Source organism: Mauremys mutica, chromosome 6, assembly GCF_020497125.1.
Source record: "Mauremys mutica isolate MM-2020 ecotype Southern chromosome 6, ASM2049712v1, whole genome shotgun sequence".
Taxonomy (NCBI): domain Eukaryota; kingdom Metazoa; phylum Chordata; order Testudines; family Geoemydidae; genus Mauremys; species Mauremys mutica.
In genome coordinates, this window is record NC_059077.1 from 119490207 (window position 1) to 119496206 (window position 6000).

Below are 6000 nucleotides of genomic sequence, written 5' to 3' on the forward strand. Positions count from 1 at the left end.
TTGTTGCTGTCTGGGGATCACAGGAAAGAAGTTAGTCTCAAAATGGGGACCTGCAGGCAAAAAGTTTGGGAACGCCTGTATTATCTTTTATTGGACCAACTTCTATTGGTGAAAGAGACAAGAGTTTGAGCTACACATGAATGCTTGTCCCTTCCACCAAAAGAATTTGGTCCAGTAAAAGACGTTACCTCACCCACCTTGTCGCGCTCATAGCCTGGGACCAACATAACTCTGCAGACAAAAAATACCCTAGCAGTTCAGAAAAATCCTGGGCCTGATTCACTACTATGCTGCTCTAATTTTAGGTAAGACTGACGTAAAACTGGACAAATGCAGTGGTGGAATCAGACCCCTCCCCCCTCAGCTCTGGCATTTGGCTTCCGTTCCTCCAGTCCTGACCCTCGGTTTGTTTCCTGGACTCTGCCCTCCCTGGAGCCAGCTCTAACCACCAGGCCGCACTCTCGCTTCCACGACTAGGCCCCTGTGGCCAGTGGGCTATAGTGACACACCAACTGCTGGTGATGCGGCAGCTGAATACGCTATTTCTCCTTTCTTCTCAAATGTCTCTGGAATTCTCTCTTCCTACTGTGGTGCCTGCATATGACTATAGCCTGCTTGGCTTCAGTTGTTCCATCCTAGGAACACTATTTATTTTTGTCTTTGATTTGAATCTTCCCTTATTGTTTTTTCTCATGTGCCCTGTTACTTACAGCTTAGAAAGGGGGCTAGTACCTTTCCTCTCTCCTACAAATGATTCATTTGATCTTGCAACATCAGATTAGAAATGACCAAGTGTATCTTCATCCATTTGTGTCTGTTCTCTCCCTCCTCCCCTTTTGATGATTTTCTGATTGTAGTTTGGTTGCCTGGCCTTTTGCTTCTTCTCTAATGTGGGTCATGTGATCATATTGTAGGGCCAACAGTTTATAACGTAGGAAGCTTCGAAACCAGATCTCAGAGCTCCAAGTCCTTGCTCAGCAGCTGACTGGCTAGCCCAGTTCTGTGCTTCACAAGGAAGTTTCAACCTGGTGGACTTACTTCATTAGTGTGTGGGTGATGCAACTGTTCTGTGATCTCTGCCAGGACACTTGCCCGACTGGATTTGTGTTCTCATTGTGATTTAGCCTATTGCGAGTTCGTAGCTCGGTTTTAGTTCACTGAATCTGCTTTGACCTCACTCTGCTGTAAATCGGGAACAACTCCACTGAAGCCAATGTAGTAGCTACACTGATGTAGATGAGATGATCATTGGCCCCCACTGTAAGTGGCTGATCACAGGTGGGCACCTTCCCTTGTGTACGTTCCCTAACCCACCCTGCTTCACCCTGATGCAGGAATTGGAATGGTATTATTGAAAGTAGGTTTCGATCTGCCCAGAGCAGGAATGAACCTGATTTGTGCAGCAGCAAGGTGTGGAGCAGGGCAGACAATCACCGCACAGGGCAGGGAACATGCTCCGGGCTCAGCAACTCTGGGAGCTGGTCTCAGTGCTCATATGACCTTCTGCATGGATGCACGGTGCCCCAAAGGGGTGGAGCCTGGCCTCACGGCGCTGCAGCAAGATGAGCAGGTTTCTCAACTTCCACTCAGTTGATAATTTTCCATCCAAACTGTTTTTCAGCAGAAAACTGGAGATTTCACCACATTACATTTTCCATGGGATGTGTCTGCTCGCTGCGGAAAAATGACTTGTCATCAAAAAACAGAGAGACCCTAAAACCTTTGAGATAAAAATGGATCTTTAGGGTTTCACATGAAAAATCAAAACTTTCTATGGTGTTAAAAAACATTTTCTGACCACTCTAGCGAAGCAAAGGCAGTAGGCCATGCAATTAAATGCAAAGGTTTATCTTCTGAGATCTTTCTTGTGTAACCCACCTGTAGGGTGACCAGATGTCCCCATTTTATAGGGACAGTCCCAATTTTTGGGTCTTTTTCTTACATAGGCTCCTATTACACCCCACTCCCTGTCCCAATTTTTCACTTTGCTGTCTGGTCACCCTACCCACCTGTGAAATCTGTGGCCATCTTTCTTGCATGTGGCTGAGGGCCAGATTCTCTGGTGCTGTAAATCAGCACCACTCCAATGGAGCAACACCAATTTATACCAGGAGAGGATCTGGCCCTAATTGTTTACGGGGCCAGGCAAACAATGTGAATCCCAAACAACCTTAATAGGGCAGCTCTTATGTCTTCAGAGCTCCCTCTTCTGGCTTTTTGTCAGCAAGCGTCTCTGTTGTTCTGCTGAAAGGAACTCAGCTGCTTTTTAAGATTTAGGGCATGTCTGCACTAGAGCTGGAGGTGTAATTTCCAGCTTGGAGAGCCAGACTTGTGTTTGCTTTGATTTAGCTCAGGGGGTTCTCAGACTGGGGGTTGCGAGGTTATTATGTGAGGGGTCGTGAACTGTCAGTCTCCACCCCCAAACCCCGCTTTGCCTCCCACCTTTATGAGTGTTAAATATAAAAAATGTGTTTTTTTAATTTATAAGGGGCGGGGGGTCGCACTCAGAGTCTCGCTGTGTGAAAGGGGTTGCCGGGACAAAAGTTTGAGAACCACTGATTTAGCTAGTCGCTAAAAATAGCATAGCCGCGGTGGCCCAGGGGCCGGATGGGCGAGCCATCTCCAGGCTGAAGCCCAAGGTCTGGCTAGCCCTGTCTGCTGCCTGCACTGAGGGCTGGCTCTGGCTTTTTTTGTTGCCCCAAACAAAAAAAAAACCCCAATAACAAAACAAAACAAAAAACCAACCAGGGTGCAGGGAGACTGGAGCAGTGAACCAACCCCCCCCCCCCCCCAAAACCCAGGGTGCAAACTTTCGGTGCCACTTACTTGGCAGCTCATGGCTGCCTCCCCCGGCAGTAGATGATCATAATGGTCCCTTTTAGCCTGGGGATCTATGAACTAGCCCCCACTGTTCTAATTTATAGCTCAGACTCTGACAGTGGGTAAAGACCAAGCAAGTGTTGGCTTTCCAAAAGGAATAAATATCCATGCCACGTGGCTAAGCGCTGTTTGCTGTGTAAAGTGCCAGTTGCAAAAAACAAGCATTCCTACTTTTAATGCATTTTCAATATAAATGTAACAGTGCAGGCTGTGTTACCGCCCGCCACAGCACGACAGAAGTAGATGGAACAAATGCAGCAGAAGAAAATAAGCCCTGGTTAACAATGGAGCATTTAAAGAAAGGAGAGAAAGGAAAGCAGATGGCATGAATATTAGTGCATGAAAATGACTAACACTGAGAATTTCCCAGTGTACTTCTCACTTGTTTCGCTTTGCTTCTATAATTAATTTATGGAAAGCGCCTAAATTGGGAATAAACACAATCTCACAAATCCCTTCTAATCTCTGCCTGTATTGATATGAAATGATACCCTCAAGGTATAGTTTCTTACCGTGATTAAACTGTTTTCTTTGTAAAGAATTAACATGGTCTGATTTATTTCTTTTACACAATAGCACAAAGCGTCGGTGGTCAGGGCTGAGCTCGGCAAGCTCCTGTCACCAGCTGCCTTGATGGGGGCATCGATGCGGTGGGCTGCTGGGTGGGGCAATATTTGTGTCTCGGATTCACATACCTGTTCGCAAAATGCGACACCGTGAGCAAAGCCACATAACGTGACAGCCCAGTTAGAGGCTGGCGTGTATGCGGACACTGCTTCATTTTTTAAAAGACATATTGGCCGTTTCCTCCAATCAAACATAAAAGCAGAGGCTTTGTCCCTAGAGTTAGGCTATCGGCACCCTCTCCTTTAGATAGGTTACGAAGGGGGCAGCTGTACTGCAGGAACAAAGAGAGCTCTGAATTTGCTCCCAGCCCGGGTTAGCAATATGGAGACATATGTACAGCAAGCTGTTCCATGGAGTTTTCAACACTAGAACCGGCCTGTAAAAACCTGGGCTGAGCCCTGTATCTGTCTGTTACATTTGCATTGGAGAGAGTTTATCTGATTGCTTCAGCTGATGCCTGCTGGGACACTTGCTGCTGACACAGACCATATGTTCCCCCTGTGGAGGGGAAATGCATGAAGGGGGCAGATAACCACAAAAGGGCCTGATTCAAAGCCCACTGGGAGTCTTTCCATTGGCCTCAATGGGCTTTGGATCAGGCACAGTATGTTGCCCCGTAGCTTGCCACCCATTCCCCAGGGAAACAAAACTGGAGCAATCCACTGGGAAGGGCTATATGGACCCACAGATCCGTCTTTGGGAAGATGCACAGCACAGGGGACCTTCACATGTACTAACTGGCTTGGCAGCAGCACTGCTAAGAAGGATCTGGGAGTTATAGTGGATCACCACCTCAGCAATGCCGTGCTGGTGCAAACAAAGCAAATGCAATGTTAGGTTGTATTAACAGAGACATAGCCTGCAAGTCATAGAGGTGAGAGTACCACTGGGTAGACCTCAGCCACGGGAGCATATGACCCGGACCCACTGGGAGGTCTGTGGTCCCTCTGAAGGAAGAGCAATCAGCAAGAAGCAGCACTGGGCAAGGATGGATTTTTCTATAAAACTCTGCTCAGATTGTCTCTAGTTCAAAGAGGAATTAATGTAGGGAAGTTCTACGGCCTGGGTTATGGAGGAGGCCAGACTCACTAGGTGATCACAATGGTCCCGTTTGGCTTTACTATCCAGGAAGCTATTCCCTGTGACTGAAAGGCAGGGCTTGGGGCTGGATCCCACGGAAGGCACAAGAGAGCAGAGGTAGAGAAACAGGATTTTTATTATACCTCTTGTCACAATGCAAAGTGGAAATCAAGCTGGGAGTTAGTGGATGACACATGCCATCCCTATGTTTTATCCATTGTAGATCATGCATGCATAACAAAAAGCTTTGCCTTGTTTCCTTCCGCGGCATCTTCTTGTAATGTCCACGGGAGAAATATCACAGCAGTGAATGCAATCTCTCTCTCTCCCCTCGGATAGACAGGGACAGAGCTACTGGCTCCATCCGCAGGGTATACAGGCTAGCTAGCTGGGCTGTTGTTCAGATGAATGGTTTCCATTTTGTTGGCAGCTTGCTTGTGTTTTATGAAGTTCAAGAGTGAGTCCGGGGGCTCCCGGTGTTTTGCAGGGAGAGGTGGTAACTTTCCTCAGAATGTTGAGCCAGGCCTCTGTTTGCAATGTCATCGGGGGGCTGATTTAGATCTCAGCGGGAATGGAGTAGAAGCTCCTTCTGCTGCCACAGTGCCACTGGAACTAAGAATGACCTGCCAACATGTTAGTGGAGCATTAGGCAGCATTGGAATCTCAGTCTTGGGAATCTGGGCACCCCAGTCCCATTTGATTTGAACAGTAACCGGGGCCCAGAGCCGCAAAAGTATTTAGGTGCCAAACTCCCATTGAAATCGAAGTGTCCAAAGGCCTTACGTAGCTTTGAAAATCTCAGCCTAAACTTCTATTTCATGCAGGTTTTTATATCGCTCTCCAAGTTATAGCGACATTGACAAAGCTTTAGGTAACTGACTGCTGGGCCCTGGCATGCAATGGTTGAAAGCTAAACCGTGCCAGCAACAACTGCCATCACACCTCTTCTTTGCTGGCAGTCTTCATGAGGGTGACTTGACTGCTCCATACAGGACAGTTTATTTTTGAGAGCTTTGTGATAACATGCTCTGGACTGTGTCCGGCGGTTCAGCTATAATGCAGACAAGTGCTAGATACATACTCAGGCAGCTGATTCTGAGGACAGCCAAGCCCAAGGCGAGGGGATCCCAGGGCAGCGCACACTTAGCTTGGCTACAGGCCTCTTGGGTTTAAAGGGAATGTAAAGAAGCAGCTTCAAGTTCTGCAGCTGATTTTCATTTCTCTCAGTCATGCCATTCACGTCCTATGGAGTTCCACCGTAAACCTAGTAAAAAGGACAATCAGGTTCCTGGGCTGGCAATATTTTAATTCTCTCCCACGTGAGACTCGATTGCAGTGGGCAAACGATTGCAGTGGACTTCACCGGGGGGGGGGGCACATTCTTGTCCTGAAAAGGCTGAGCTAGAAACAACC